General features: G+C 40.5%; 1 non-coding gene across 1 annotated transcript; it reads right to left on the bottom strand.

Moving 5' to 3' along the window:
* Positions 1-4,190: 4,190 nt before the first annotated feature.
* Trnat-ugu (transfer RNA threonine (anticodon UGU)) lies at positions 4,191-4,265 on the bottom strand. Its single transcript has one exon. It is a non-coding gene; the product is annotated as a tRNA-Thr (tRNA).
* Between the last annotated feature and the right edge of the window lie 13,213 nt (positions 4,266-17,478).

Genomic DNA, 17,478 nt, shown 5'->3' with positions numbered 1-17,478 from the left:
CCCTCCCATCGGCATGATGATGAAGGTTGTTGTTGTTGTGGTCTTCAGTCCTGAGACTGGTTTGATGCAGCTCTCCATGCTACTCTATCCTGCGCAAGCTTCTTCATCTCCCAGTACCTACCGCAACCTACATCCTTCTGAATCTGCTTAGTGTATTGATCTCTTGGTCTCCCTCTACGATTTTTACCCTCCACGCTGCCCTCCAATGCTAAATTTGTGATCCCTTGATGCCTCAAAACATGTCCTATCAACCGATCCCTTCTTCTAGTCAAGTTGTGCCACAAACTTTTCTCCCCAATCCTATTCAATACCTCCTCATTAGTTACGTGATCTACCCACCTTATCTTCAGCATTCTTCTGTAGCACCACATTTCGAAAGCTTCTATTCTCTTCTTGTCCAAACTGGTTATCGTCCATGTTTCACTTCCATACATGGCTACACTCCATACAAATACTTTCAGAAACGACTTCCTGACACTTAAATCTATACTCGATGTTAACAAATTTCTCTTCTTCAGAAACGATTTCCTTGCCATTGCTAGTCTACATTTTATATCCTCTCTACTTCGACCATCATCAGTTATTTTACTCCCTAAATAGCAAAACTCCTTTACTACTTTAAGTGTCTCATTTCCTAATCTAATCCCCTCAGCATCACCCGATTTAATTTGACGACATTCCATTATCCTCGTTTTGCTTTTGTTGATGTTCATCTTATATCCTCCTTTCAAGACACTGTCCATTCCGTTCAACTGCTCTTCCAAGTCATTTGCTGTCTCTGACAGAATTACAATGTCATCGGCGAACCTCAAAGTTTTTACTTCTTCTCCATGAATTTTAATACTTACTCCGAATTTTTCTTTTGTTTCCTTTACTGCTTGCTCAATATACAGATTGAATAACATCGGGGAGAGGCTACAACCCTGTCTCACTCCTTTCCCAACCACTGCTTCCCTTTCATGGCCCTCGACTCTTATAACTGCCATCTGGTTTCTGTACAAATTGTAAATAGCCTTTCTCTCCTTGTATTTTACCCCTGCCACCTTCAGAATTTGAAAGAGAGTATTCCAGTTAACGTTGTCAAAAGCTTTCTCTAAGTCTACAAATGCTAGAAACGTAGGTTTGCCTTTTCTTAATCTTTCTTCTAAGATAAGTCGTAAGGTTAGTATTGCCTCACGTGTTCCAACATTTCTACGGAATCCAAACTGATCTTCCCCGAGGTCCGCTTCTACCAGTTTTTCCATTCGCCTGTAAAGAATTCGCGTTAGTATTTTGCAGCTGTGACTTATTAAACTGATAATTCGGTAATTTTCACATCTGTCAACACCTGCTTTCTTTGGGATTGGAATTATTATATTATTCTTGAAGTCTGAGGGTATTTCGCCTGTCTCATACATACATCTCATACATACGATGAAGGTATCGGGGTTTATCAGATCACGCAACGCTCTGCCACTATGCCAACGTCCAGTGCCGAGACCCACGTGCCATTTAAGTCGTAGTTACCAATGTCGTGGCGTTAACATTGGCACATGCATGGATTGCAGAGGTCCATCGTAGGGATGTTTGGTGCACTGTCTGTTCAAACACACTTGTTCTCTGCCCAGCATTTAAGTTCGATACTAGTTCCGCCACAATTCGTCGCCTACCCTGTTTTACGAGTCTGCCCAGCCTACGACGTTCGACATTCTAATGAGGGATGACCGCCCAACCCCACGATGTCTGGACGTAGTTTCACCTTGGTTTCCTCAGCTACTGAAGACCCTCAGCAAAGCATTCCTCGAACAACCGACAAGTCGTGCAGTTTCCGAAATGCCTGCCCTGAACCCCTGGGCCATCACAATCTGCCCTTGGTGAAACCTGGGCAGAACTCTCGCCTTCCCCATTTTACACCGAGCGAGGTGCCGCAGTGGTTAGCACACTGGACTCGCATTCGGGAGGACGACGGTTCAATCCCGCGTCCGGCCATCCTGATTTAGGTTTTCCGTGATTTCCCTAAATCGCTCCAGGCAAATGCTGGGATGGTTCCTTTGAAAGGGCACGGCCAACTTCCTTCCCCGTCCTTCCCTAATCCGATGAGACCGATGACCTCGACCTCACTGTTTGGTCTCTTCCCCCAAACAACCCAACCCAACCCCATTTTACACACAGACAGCTCGCTCACTGATATTACATGCATCATGCGTGTGTGTGACTAGCATTCATTCCTCGCCAGGTGATTCTGCTGTCGCCAGCACAGTTTTATGTTGGTAGTAGGTCGATAATCACAAGTTCTGGCTTATCAGTGGACAATTTCATAATAAATTACGGTTGTCAAATAAACTGAGTTACTCAGAAGAAGAAACGACGTAGCGTATGTACCAAGAAATTAGAGAATTTATGCATGAAGCAGCATTTGAAGCATTGGGGCAGTAAGAGAAAGAAACAAAGCGGCGCCCATTATGATCGACTCAAAAGTACTGAAGAAAAATTTGTTGAAAACACCGGAGAAATATGGTAGAGACTTGTATGTTAGACTGAATAGATAAGTAAAAAAGGACATTTGCAAGAGAAAAACTGAAACTAGAAAGAATAATTGCGAAGGAGACGATCGATGCATGGGGGTCACAAACGTGGCGGCAGCATGGATAATGATTGCATGGCTGAGGAAAGAAATAAGAGAAAAAGCAAACCTACCGATTATCTGTCTGGTAGAGTGGAAAACCATTTTAAAGGCTTACTAACAGACGAAAGGACAGATTATAAGGATATAAAGTGGGAGATATGGGAGAACCAGGAGGGTGAACAGTTGGAGAAAACTGCGGAAGGGGTACAGAAAGCTGCTGCGCAAATGGAAACTGGGAAATCACGAGGGCCTGAAAATGTAACAGTAGATTTAGTGAGGTGTGGCGCAAGTATTCTGCACGAATATCTTACCAAGTTCTTAAATAAAAGTATGTGGAATGGGGAGAAGATTCCACCGGAGTGGAACTTAGTGCATCTAAACCGGCCACATAAGATAGGAAGCAATAAAGTGTGTAGCAAATTATCTTGGCATAAGTCACACAAGTACATTTAGCAAGCTGTATTGGAGGATTTTAAAATCAAGAATGGAGAAGTTTCTAAACGTAAAGAAAGAACAAAGTGGCTTCAGAAGAGGCAGGTCATGTGTAGATAACATCTATACTGTGAGACACATCGTGGAGAAGAGATTGGAAACCAATCTAAGCAGTCACTTGATCTTCATAGATCTTGAGAACGCATATGACACAGTGATACTAAAGCTATTTTTCGAGGTGCTGTGCTCAAGAGAACTGCCAAAACTTTATGTAAGAAGCATCATAAATCTCTACAAGTCAGCAGAATGTGTCATTAACATAAGGAAATAAATTTCTAGAAAGGCCTCTAGAATAACTACAGGACTGAAACAAGTGTGCTGCCTGTCTCCCACACTCTTTAAGAGTGGTGTAGAAAGTGCATGGGCATGTGGATTGTGGACTGAACTAGGGAACCAGCGTATGTACACACTTTGCTACGCTGATTATCAGCTCAATACAGCGAACGATGAAGAGGACATATCTTACATACTAAGGAAATTGTTGGAATTTAAAAATTATTTTTGAGAAGATGGAATATCTGTGGAGATGAGGGAAGCAACCTGGACATTGATGGACATCTTATTAAAGTGTGTGTAAAGAGTTTAAGAACCGGGGTAGTATCCTACCACATGATGGGAGATGTGACAGAGATATCCCACAACGGTTCAGACAGGGAAGGCCTGCTATCCCAAAACTAAACCCTGTACTTTGGTAATCAAAAACGAGTTTTAAGGATAAAATTCATTCATACAAATCCATCGTGGAAGCAATAACAGCCTATGGTTGTGAGTACTGCCAGCTCTGAGAAGTTAACGCAGAACAGGAAATCAGCGATCATAAAGCGGTTACTGTATCGATGATTTCAGCCGTAAATAGAAATATTAAAAAAGGTAGGAAGACTTTTCTGTTTAGCAAAAGTGACAAAAGGCATATTACAGAGTACCTGATGGCTCAACACAAAAGTTTTGTCTCAAGTACAGATATGTGTTGAGGATCAGTGGACAAAGTTCAAAACCATCGTACAATATGCGTTAGGAATGAAATGATAATTAAATGGACACCCTAGCTGAAACAGGCGTTGATGTACTTTATTGGGGACATGTTGAAAATGTGTGCCCCGACCGGGACTCGAACCCGGGATCTCCTGCTTACATGGCAGACGCTCTATCCATCTGAGCCACCGTGGGCACAGAGGATAGCGCGTCTGCAGGGACTTATCCCTTGCACGCTCCCCGTGAGATCCACATTCCCAGCATGTCCACACCACTACATTCGTAGTGCGCCTAATAGATGTTTGCCCATCATACTCATTACTCGTGGCAGATTAATCTACCATTATATAACCATATATAATATGCGTTAGATGAGTATGTGCCAAGCAAGATCGTAAGAGATGGAAAAGAGCCACCGTGGTACAACAGCCGAGTTAGGAAACTGCTGCGGAAGCAAAGGGAACTTCACAGCAAACATAAACTAGCCAAAGCCTTGCAGACAAACAAAAATTACGCGAAGCGAAATGTAGTGTGAGGAGGGCTATGCGAGAGGCGTTCAATGAATTCGAAAGTAAAGTCCAATGTACTGACTTGGCAGAAAATCCTAAGAAATTTTGGTCTTATGTCAAAGCGGTAGGTGGCTCAAAACAAAATGTCCAGACACTCTGTGACCAAAATGGTACTGAAACAGAGGATGACAGACTAAAGGCCGAAATACTAAATGTCTTTTTCCAAAGCTGTTTCACAGAGGAAGACTGCACTGTAGTTCCTTCTCTAGATTGTCGCACAGATGACAAAATGGTAGATATCGAAATAGACGACAGAGGGATACAGAAAGAGGAAAGGCCGCTGGACCTGATGGGATACCAGTTCGATTTTACAGAGAGTACGCGAAGGAACTTGCCCCTCTTCTTGCAGCGGTGTACCGTAGGTCTCTAGAAGAGCGTAGCGTTCCAAAGGATTGGAAAAGGGCACAGGTCATCCCCGTTTTCAAGAAGGGTCGTCGAACAGATGTGCAGAACTATAGACCTATATCTCTAACGTCGATCAGTTGTAGAATTTTGGAACACGTATTATGTTCGAGTATAATGACTTTTCTGGAGACTAGAAATCTACTCTGTAGGAATCAGCATGGGTTTCGAAAAAGACGGTCGTGTGAAACCCAGCTCGCGCTATTCGTCCACGAGACTCAGAGAGCCATAGACACGGGTTCACAGGTAGATGCCGTGTTTCTTGACTTCCGCAAGGCGTTCGATACAGTTCCCCACAGTCGTTTAATGAACAAAGTAAGAGCATATGGACTATCAGACCAATTGTGTGATTGGATTGAAAAGTTCCTAGATAACAGAACGCAGCATGTCATTCTCAATGGAGAGAAGTCTTCCGAAGTAAGAGTGATTTCAGGTGTGCCTCAGGGGAGTGTCATAGGACCGTCGCTATTCACAATATACATAAATGACCTTGTGGATGACATCGCAAGTTCACTGAGGCTTTTTGCAGATGATGCTGTGGTGTATCGAGAGATTGTAACAATGGAAAATTGTACTGAAATGCAGGAGGATCTGCAGCGAATAGACGCATGGTGCAGGGAATGGCAATTCAATCTCAATGTAGACAAGTGTAATGTGCTGCGAATACATAGAAAGATAGTTCCCTTATCATTTAACTACAAAATAGCAGGTCAGCAACTGGAAGCAGTTAACTCCATAAATTATCTGGGAGTACGCATTAGGAGTGATTTAAAATGGGTAAAGTTGATCGTCGGTAAAGCAGATGCCAGACTGAGATTCATTGGAAGAATCCTAAGGAAATGCAATCCGAAAACAAAGGAAGTATGTTACAGTACGCTTGTTCGCCCACTGCTCGAATACTGCTCAACAGTGTGGGATCCGTACCAGATAGGGTTGATAGAAGGGATAGAGAAGATCCTACGGAGAGCAGCGTGCTTCGTTACAGGATCATTTAATAAACGCGAAAGCGTTACGGAGATGATAGATAAACTCCAGTGGAAGACTCTGCAGGAGAGACGCTCAGTAGCTCGGTACGGGCCTTTGTTAAAGTTTCGAGAACATACCTTCACCGAAGAGTCAAGCAGTTGAAACACGTATGTAACGTAGCAGCGATGGTGAGGCACGTTAAAATCTTTGACCAGAGAGCCTATTATCGTAGTTAGTATGCGCTTGACCGCGCGAGTGTTACGAGCAGTCTGTTAGTGGTAGTCGTGCAGTACAGTTGCGAGCGATACGCTAGTAGTCGTCATGCAGAGCAGTCGGTCAGTAGTAGCAGCCCAGTGCGGTTGTGTGATGTAGTCTGTCGGCAACACTGGTCAAGATGCTGAATGAGGTATACTGTTAATTAAGATAATCATCGGATAATGTAAAGTTTATTTATTGTAATTAATTTCCAACAAGTGCCCCCAATAATAATTTTGATTTCAAAAGCAATTTTACAAAAGATTTTATTTAATTGAAGTAACAATTTCGTTCCACTTCCCTTAAAGAAAAGTTTCAGTTTTCAGTTAACTCACAAAAAAAAAGGAATATTATTATTTGCAATGCAGTTCCTCCAAGCCGTGCGCAAGAATAAGAGCAGAAATTTGACTAGCAGTTACAATGAGGTAAGAATTTAATTCTGATTTTTGCACAGGGCCAAAGACCGATATTTCGGTTTAGTTGAATTATCATTATCACTGAGATTTTCTTATCACTGAGTAGACTTTAATTTTTTGTGTGAAGAATTTATATTTGAGTCAGATCGCGATTCTCACTTTTATTGTCATTAAATTTAATTGCTAGGGAGGTTACGTTTGGCTCCCATTCATTTATTATTTCTGTCATTAAAATTTTGCTAGGGAGGTGATGCTTCTTGGCTCCATTTCTATTAAATACTGTTATTAAAATTTCAGTGGGGAGGTTACACTTAGCGCAATGTCCATTAGCATTCAATAATAATATCATTTAAAATTTTTGTGGGGAGGTTACACTTGGCAACACCCAGTCCAGGATCGTATTTCGTTGAGAGTCTTTTGAGCAACAGTCAGATATCTGCTCTTATTTGCTTAGATATAATTAGGATTTGGCGCAACGCTTTTATTAATCTTGTGACTTTCTTTCTACAGGTCAACGGCAATTCGTTGCTTTGTTGTATTTGTGTGTTGTTTTTGCATTTGTGCTTATTGTTTTGTGAATAATTGTGACCACTGTAAAAATGCCGCGAAAGACTGTGAATAGTGTATCGCGAAGTATTATGAATGAAATTACCGACTCAAACAACTTTACCGATAGGACATATGACACGCAGTGTAATGATGACAATCCTGCGTTCACTAACAATCAGTGCATTCCAACCACTAGTGATGACTTTTACCCTGATAATGAACAAACGAACTCAATTGTCTCGTCTGTTAATTTGACGACAATTGATGACGCAGAACGCTCTATTGTAATGAGCGCTGCCGAGCTTAACACACCCGATTTGGAAAATTCAAGTAACGTACAGACAAATTTGTCTAGTGAAAATGAACAGTGTACTGAAAGTAGGACGGATTTATTTAATTCCGAAATAATGTCTGACAGTGTACATCCGACTGACAAACCTTTTTCTAAATCTCAGAATAACCAAATGGTTACGGTAAGCGAGAAAGTTCCAGATCCACCACTAAACAGCACAGAGAGTATAAACGCTAACTTTGGCTTTGAACAAATTATGGCAAGATTGCTACAACAACAATTTAGTGAACAGAACGAAAATTTTAGACAACTTAGTGACCAGGTCAGACAACAGAGGGAAGATAGCAAACAAGATAACGAAAATCTCAAACAGCACTTAAATGAAAAACTTTATAATAATGACGAAAATCTCAAACAGCTTAGTGAACAAATTAGAGCCGTTGCCGCGCAGTGTCATGACACTAAGGAACAGTTGCGCGTGGAAATTGAGGCTTGTTCACGAAAAAATAGCGAAGAAATTAAGTCTGTTGCGCAAGAATTAAGGGAAATGCAAACAGCCGCAACAGAAACACTCAGAGACGAAATTAGCGGAGTCGCTAAACAATGCTCTGAGAAAGCTACACAATTACGGGACGAGTTTAAAGCAATGACGGTAGAACTTTCGCGCACAATGGACGCAAAGATAGACGCGAAATTCGAACAACAGAACACTCAGATGAACGAGCGCTTTAATCAGCACATACAAAACAGTGATACGCGTTTCCGCAAATTTATTCAAGATCAAAACAAAGTAAAACGACAAGTCATGGAAACAATCACTGCACAAAGACAAGAGGACAAACGTAAAATGTTCGCGAAAGCGAAGACGTATGTAGACAATAATATTACTACAGTGTCCGACAAAATTAATACCATAGAACAGTTGAACGCGGAATTACGGGATGAAATTTCTGATCTTAAATCAAAAACAGATACACACACAGTAAATATTCAAACAGTGACAGACAGATTCGAACAATTAGAACTAACACAGGATTGCGATGTCATCAAAGCTGATGTTAAAAAACTGAGCGAAACTACGCGTAAGTTGCAAAAACAGATTAATGCGTCTGATTCTAAAACCGATGATCAGGTTAAAATACTGACTGAAAAATGTGATGAATTGGCCAGTCGTATTGATGTTATCGAAAATACTAATGACAATAAATCAGACGATACTGCACCGGTTTCATTTAACCAAACACCTGAATTTCAAAATTTACAGCAGACAATTAATGAGATCGATTCATCTAACAACACGTTACGTAGGAAGTTGTCAAATTTACAACAAGAAGTAACAGAGATGAAAAACATTTCAGTTAATAACATACCACAACAGACGCCACTTTATGAACATCTGTCAGACTCACGCAGCGCATATAATTTGGGTAATCTACAGAGAGTACGGGACTTAGATTCCGATCAACCACAGTTCAATAGATTCTCTTACGATCCTGAACCTGTTCCATCACACAGAGATGATAATTTCGATTACAAACATTTTCTGTCAGTGAGAAAGTTTAAAGTATTTAAAAACGATAGAACGCAGATTCACCCACTGGATTGGATTCAACAATTTAGCTTTGCTCTTCCACCGACTTGGCCTGTAACACATAAACTTGAATTTATTTGCAGTTTTTTGGAAGGCGAACCGGCAACTCGTATGAGACCGATCGCGAGACAGTGTTACTCGGTAGAGGAATTTCAGAATGCTTTTCTGTCAGCGTACTGGTCGAAGACGACACAGCGTGGAATTAAAGATCAGCTAATTACACTCCTGGAAATTGAAATAAGAACACTGTGAATTCATTGTCCCAGGAAGGGGAAACTTTATTGACACATTCCTGGGGTCAGATACATCACATGATCACACTGACAGAACCACAGGCACATACACACAGGCAACAGAGCATGCACAATGTCGGCACTAGTACAGTGTATATCCACCTTTCGCAGCAATGCAGGCTGCTATTCTCCCATGGAGACGATCGTAGAGATGCTGGATGTACTCCTGTGGAACGGCTTGCCATGCCATTTCCACCTGGCGCCTCAGTTGGACCAGCGTTCGTGCTGGACGTGCAGACCGCGTGAGACGACGCTTCATCCAGTCCCAAACATGCTCAATGGGGGACAGATCCGGAGATCTTGCTGGCCAGAGTAGTTGACTTACACCTTCTAGAGCACGTTGGGTGGCACGGGATACATGCGGACGTGCATTGTCCTGTTGGAACAGCAAGTTCCCTTGCCGGTCTAGGAATGGTAGAACGATGGGTTCGATGACGGTTTGGATATACTGTGCACTATTCAGTGTCCCATCGACGATCACCAGTGGTGTACGGCCAGTGTAGGAGATCGCTCCCCACACCATGATGCCGGGTGTTGGCCCTGTGTGCCTCGGTCGTATGCAGTCCTGATTGTGGCGCTCACCTGCACGGCGCCAAACACGCATACGACCATCACTGGCACCAAGGCAGAAGCGACTCTCATCGCTGAAGACGACACGTCTCCATTCGTCCCTCCATTCACGCCTGTCGCGACACCACTGGAGGCGGGCTGCACGATGTTGGGGCGTGAGCGGAAGACGGCCTAACGGTGTGCGGGACCGTAGCCCAGCTTCATGGAGACGGTTGCGAATGGTCCTCGCCGATACCCCAGGAGCAACAGTGTCCCTAATTTGCTGGGAAGTGGCGGTGCGGTCCCCTACGGCACTGCGTCGGATCCTACGGTCTTGGCGTGCATCCGTGCGTCGCTGCGGTCCGGTCCCAGGTCGACGGGCACGTGCACCTTCCGCCGACCACTGGCGACAACATCGATGTACTGTGGAGACCTCACGCCCCACGTGTTGAGCAATTCGGCGGTACGTCCACCCGGCCTCCCGCATGCCCACTATACGCCCTCGCTCAAAGTCCGTCAACTGCACATACGGTTCACGTCCACGCTGTCGCGGCATGCTACCAGTGTTAAGGACTGCGATGGAGCTCCGTATGCCACGGCAAACTGGCTGACACTGACGGCGGCGGTGCACAAATGCTGCGCAGCTAGCGCCATTCGACGGCCAACACCGCGGTTCCTGGTGTGTCCGCTGTGCCGTGCGTGTGATCATTGCTTGTACAGCCCTCTCGCAGTGTCCGGAGCAAGTATGGTGGGTCTGACACACCGGTGTCAATGTGTTCTTTTTTCCATTTCCAGGAGTGTAGTTTACCAAATTATGAGAACTCCAATTTTCCCAGTGTCACGCAATTTTTTGAGCATATGGTGCAACAAAACCAGTACCTAAGTGAACCATACAGTGAATCCGCACTTATACAATTATGCATCTCTAAATTACCACGGTCATTACGAGTGTCACTTCTAACGGGCCAGCAAAAAGAAAATATTTCAGCATTCAGAGATCTTTTACAGCTCTTGGAAGTACAGCAATCTGATTATTCTTTTGTAAACAAAAACCTTTCGTATAATAACCAAGGTCAACAAACTTACGGTAATTATGATCAGGGACGTAATTTCAATAGGAAAAGTAACAGAGGCTTTAGGAACGACAACTACCAGAACTTAAATCACAGACAAAATTCAGATTATCAATATCGTCAAAATTTTCAGCAACAGGAAGCACATTTTGGTAACAATAGACGTTTTCCACCACAACAGCATGAAAGTCAGCCGGTTGGAATACATAACCAACAATGGAATGCACAAGGTCAACCGGGCTTTAATGTTCCGCCGCGTGCACGTATAGTCCCTGATGCAAGAAATAGTAACGTACGGCAGCAAGGAAACAACTACGTACAAAGAAGGCAGTATTTCAATTCCTATCGCAATACACCGTATAGGAATGACTATTACGACAGACGTAAAAATAATGAGAACAATTTTCAGCGTACATCTAACAACAGTCGGACATACCAACAGCAAAATTTTACACAAGAACCTATTCTCATGAATGAACCCGACAGTAGGTACCATCTAGAGCGTAATACGTCTGGAAGAAGTAATAGGACAGTTCAAATAGTCGAAATGCCACAGAATACTCCTAATAATAATAACACGTCAGATAGAATCTGACTAGATACTGTACAGATCGCATCTTCCAATAATACAAGCACTACTTTTGACACGCAAAATGTTGTTCGTGAAAATGTAATTACTTTTGACGATATCAGAGACACTCTCTTGCAGGAAATACCATTTGTTGAGAAAACTATTTCACATCCTGTCATCGAAATTAAAATTGGTTCATCGAAATTCTCAGCAGTAATTGATTCCGGATCGCCTATATCAGTAATAAATGAAGAGACTTTTAACGAGTGTAACAAAGAGAATACTTATCCGACATTACCTTTAGGCAAAACGAAAGTGAAGGGAGCAGTATCGAGTAAAGGTGTAGACGTTAAATTACAGACGCATTTATCATTTTGTATTGGAGGTCATACTTACCACTCAAATTTTTGGATTGTTCCTTTATTGACAACAGACGTAATTTTAGGTACGAATTTTCTGGTACAACACGACGCAGTCATTGATTTTCAGAATTCTTATTTAATGTTAAAGGATGAAAATATACAATTTGCTATAGAATTTCAGCACTCACTATCTGCGGAAGAGCAAACAATTAACCGCACAGAGGTCATTTCCGCAACACGTAACATAGACTGTAATCCCACATTGTTCACGGATACGTACGTACACAACTATAATACTCCAGACGAAGCTGACTACGACGTAATGCAATTGATTTCTGATAAGGTTAAAGAGAGCAGTGCAACTACAGACGACGAACGAACGCAATTACACAAAATTCTTTTACAGCAAGCTCCAGTTTTCGACAACATTCCTGGTACTATGTCCGGCTTTATGTATGAATTTCAAGTGAAACAGCACGACACATTTAAAGCAAAGCATTATCCCATTCCATATATTCACAGAGAACAAGTTAAAAAAGAATTGCAGGATATGCTTGACCAAGGAATTATAGAATCGGCAGTTAGTCCGTACATAAACCCGCTACATATTGTTAAGAAAAAAGATGGCTCACTTCGCCTTGTACTTGATTCACGTCACATTAATGAAATTATTATTAATGAAACAGATCGACCACAGACCTTAGAGGAACTTCTACAGAAATTTCACGGTACAGCTATTTATTCTACACTAGATTTGAAATCGGGATTTTGGCAAATTCAACTTCATCCGAATTGCAGAAAATATACAGCTTTTCTCTGTTTTGGCGACTGTTATCAATTTCGGAAATTACCGTTCGGCTTAACTATTTCTTCTGCAGCTTTTATTCGCGGTTTGAACACAATACTTCCGACAGAACTTAAAGACAGAATTACGACGTATGTAGACGACATTCTTATCGCAGAAGCTAACTGGTCTGAACACAATCTGGTTCTTGAACAACTGTTACAAACTTTTCATGCACAAGGACTTACAGTTAACCTTAGTAAATCGCACTTTGGCAAAACTACTATAAAATTTCTTGGACATGTAATTTCAGCAGAAGGCATTGCACCAGATCCGGAAAAACTTCAAGCTCTACGTGACATTACTGTTCCTACGACAAAGAAGCAATTACGCAGTTTTTTGGGTTTAATTAACTTTTTTCGTAAATTTATTCATCACTCCGCTTTAGACACGCCTAGACTATGCCAATTAACAGATAAAAACAGTATTTGGTCTTGGGATAAGCAAGCACATTCTGAGTTCATGAACCTGAAGCATGCTTTGTTGAATGCTCCACTGTTATCGCACCCAGACCTTACTAGAAATTTTTCCATTGCCACCGACAGTTCTAACGCCGCTTTAGGCGTACATATTTTCCAGGAAATTGAAGAAGATGGTTCAATAGTAATTAAAAACATCGCATTTGCAAGCCGCATTTTGTCACCTGCTGAACGAAATTATTCCGTTACAGAACTGGAAACATTATGTGTTGTATGGGCTTTTACGAGATTTAGGCACTTTCTTTATGGCAGACATACCACCGTCTACACAGACCACAGAGCGATACAATTTTTACTTTCGGCTAAGTTCACTCACGACAGGTTAAGTAGATGGAAACTATATTTACAGGAATTTAATTTTACAATAGTTCACATTCCCGGCACACAAAATGTTATAGCAGACGCACTATCGCGTTCTCTGAGCAACAATCAGCAAGACGTAGCAACCAACTTCTGCAAAACAAATTTCAGTGTCATGTACATTCAGCAAGTTGCATTTGAAAACTTTATTTCATCGTCATTACAGGACATAGCAAAGGAGCAAAATAAAGACAACGTGTGGAAAGAAATTAAACAGCTTTGGCAAGATAAGAATAATGTTACGATTAGGAACCACTACACTGTACGCAATGACATTCTGTTTCGCCGCTCACATCCTGACAGCAACAATTGGTTATTATGCATTCCTGACGAACTGGTCAACAAATTAATATGGTACACTCATTTAAGTTACGCACATTACGGAGCAAGAAAATGTTTTCTTATACTGAGACAGAACTGTTATTTTACCAACATGGAGAAACGTATACGACGAGTTTTAGCGTCTTGTAAAATTTGCCAGAAAGCTAAATCAGACACCACTTCACATATTCCTCCTTTATATCCCATTATACCTGTTAAATTAAGACATATGGCCGCTGTAGACATTTTTGGCCCGATACCGAGAACTAACAGAGGTTTTTGCTACATCTTTGTCGCTGTTGAGCTCACTTCAAAATTTGTTACTTTCACTCCGTTACGCAAAGCTACTGCTAAAACTGTTTCGAAAGCATTTGTAAAACATTTTCTATTTCATGTAGGGCATGTGATGAAAGTAATTTCTGACAATGGATCTCAATTTCGTAGTAGCGTATGGACACGCATGTTACGAGCCAGAAACATTTCTCCGATCTATATATCCAAGTACCATGCTTCTTCGAACCCTTGTGAAAGATTAATGAAAGAAATTGGTAAACTGTGTAGAATATACTGCCACAAAAGACATATTGATTGGGATACACACATACTCTCATTCCAAGATGTAATTAATTCCATTCCAAATGAATCCACTATGCTATCTCCGTCTGTTATACTGAAAAATGTTGAACCACCAAACAAAATTAAAGAATTAGTAAACTTCCCTAAATGTCGTCGACTAAGACACCACGAAATAATTGACATTGCGCTGAACAACATCAAACGTGCCGCAGAGCGCCGGAGAAGACAGCAAAAACAGGTTTGTAGACGCCGAGACTTTCATGTTGGACAGAAGATATTAGTACGTACACACTATTTATCCAGTAAATTAAAAGGTAAGTGCAGTAAATTTGAACTCCTATACGCAGGTCCATATCGGATTCGCAGCATCCCTCACCCCAATGTTGTACACGTCGAAACTTTGAGAACCAGAAAATCGAAAGGCAACCACCATATCTCAAACATTAAACCGTTTATTGAATGAAGACACTTTATGATTCAACACACTATGATGTCATTTACTAATGCAATTATTTCACCTGACTAATTACTGATGATTATCGTATTTTTTCTTGGCAAGTGCCCGGCAAGGTAAGGTTAGCAGGTCGCTTTTCTTGTCGTTTCACATCAGACCGTGCACATTTTCCACTTTTTTTTGTGTATATGATTGTACTCCAGTTTTGTTTGTATGCACTATGAAATAGTTAAGATATAACACACCAGTCGACTTTGACATTTTTTTTTTGCCTTATGACATCTCAACATCGTGACTGTTTTACATTTTTTGCTGCTGCATTGTGATATTCTGTGTACATTTTTGCATCTGAACACTGTCAATGTCTTTGACATATTACGTTTTCTGTCATGTTATGCTGTATGGTTAATTATGTTACCATAAACCAGTCATTATTTAGTGGGTATATGATTTAAATGCAAGACATTAATCTTTGTTCATCAATTTCAGAAAGAAATGATGCGTGTAAGAAATAAATCCAACAGAAATGGGAATTTCACCTACGGAATAAACGAAAGAAAATGCAATAACTTTATGAGGAAGAGTAAATGGATCAGGATTAACAAACATTAACAAGAATATACTATACTCATCGTAGAATAGCAGTCTTAACTAATTTTTTCTTTCAGAATACAAGGTGATTGATGCAGGCTGTCAGACAGAACTACACATCTTAGTTTTAAGTGATGAAATATGCTAGAGATAAGGAATAGTTGTGTAATGAGTAATGAAGTGATTTTTTTGCAGATAATAATGAATGCTGATGAATAATGATGAAGAATATGTTGATATGAATAATGAAGTTTTTCTTTACAGGTGATGATGATAATGGTGTTATGATGAGATGTATAATGAAGTTTTCTTTACAGATGAGGATAATTTTAAAGTTATATGTTTATGCTATGTAGTTATTTAAGTATTTGTTGCAGTTTGTTTTGACAGCAGGTGTTATATTGCATAGTAGGATGACGGAAAGTTTTGGAAAGGACAGCTATGGAACACATTTTTATACACATTTCACTACCTGTTAATTCGAAGTTCACTACTTTTCAGCATAGTGTGCGTTTCTTCTTTCAGGTCAATAATCCATTTTGTATTTTTTCCAGGAGATGCTTGTCATGATACTTACTAAAACTGTTACTTATTATACCTGTTCTAGTACTTGCATTTATATTTTTTACCCATTTTTGTTTATCATTTATAAATGTGATCACATATACTGCCTTGTTACATAACCTTGCTACAGCTGACTCATGATGAATGACGTTAACCATCCTCATTTGCAGCAATAGGTCAAATGCAAATAGTGTTATGGCTCAATAATTAATTATCGATCCCAACGCAATGCATTGCTAATAAAAAAAAAATGTATTACCAGTCCCAAATAGTGATACCAGTTTGAGAAAGTTCTGAGTAATGCTGAACAGCAATGGATAATATGTCACTTGGAAAATGATTAATTAATTATGCTATGCTTTATAATTGGAAATGAATGTGATTGTTTCATAATGCTTTGTAATTAGGAGAAGGCTAATGATTCTTAATTATGCTTTGTAACTGGAAAAGAATGTGACTGTTTAATAATGCTTTGTAATTAAGAGAAGGCTAATGATTAATACTATTGGAATGACAAATGATTAATTAACTATAATTAGGAGAAGGCTAATGATTCTTAATTATGCTTTGTAACTGGAAAAGAATGCGACTGTTTAATAATACTTTGTGATTAGGAGAAGGCTAATGATTCTTACTATATTAGAATGACAAATGATACTATGCTTTGTAATTAGGAGAAGGCTAATGATTCTTAATTATGCTTTGTAACTGGTAAAGAATATGACTGTTTAATAATGCTTTGTAATTAGGAAAAGGCTAATGATTAATACTATTGGAATGACAAATGATTAATTAACTATGCTATACTTTGTAACTGGAAAAGAACGCGATTATTTCATAATGCTTTGTAACTAGGAAAAGAAGGCTACTGATTCTATGTAAAACAATTAATGAACATTTTCTGTAATACTACATACTTGGTACAGAAATGTTCAATAACTGGGCTATGAATGCCGCAAACTACTACTATAATTGTCAATATTATGTGACTTAATGTCCTTCACCTTATGAGCTAACTACCCTGAATTACTGCAATGTCGATTTGTCCTGTTTATCCTAATGATCATGGAGCACTATATTTGGTTTTTGCACTAATTCTACGTTGGTGTGCCTTGTAAGAGCGTGGTGTTGACACGACATGCTGTCCACCACTGTGAGCGATGAAGACGTTATTATGGTCCCACTGTTTGGTGTACCTAATGTACTGCCAAAATGAAAACATGGAACATTACTACGACAGTTCAGTGTCTTGGCTACACTGATAAATTCTGATGGGAAAAGAACTTCAAGTTGTGTCACTTGGTGTTGTACTTCTGTGGGAAGATATGGACT

This window comes from Schistocerca serialis, chromosome 7 (assembly GCF_023864345.2).
Source record: "Schistocerca serialis cubense isolate TAMUIC-IGC-003099 chromosome 7, iqSchSeri2.2, whole genome shotgun sequence".
Lineage (NCBI taxonomy): Eukaryota > Metazoa > Arthropoda > Insecta > Orthoptera > Acrididae > Schistocerca > Schistocerca serialis.
This window is presented reverse-complemented; position numbering and strand designations above follow the sequence as displayed.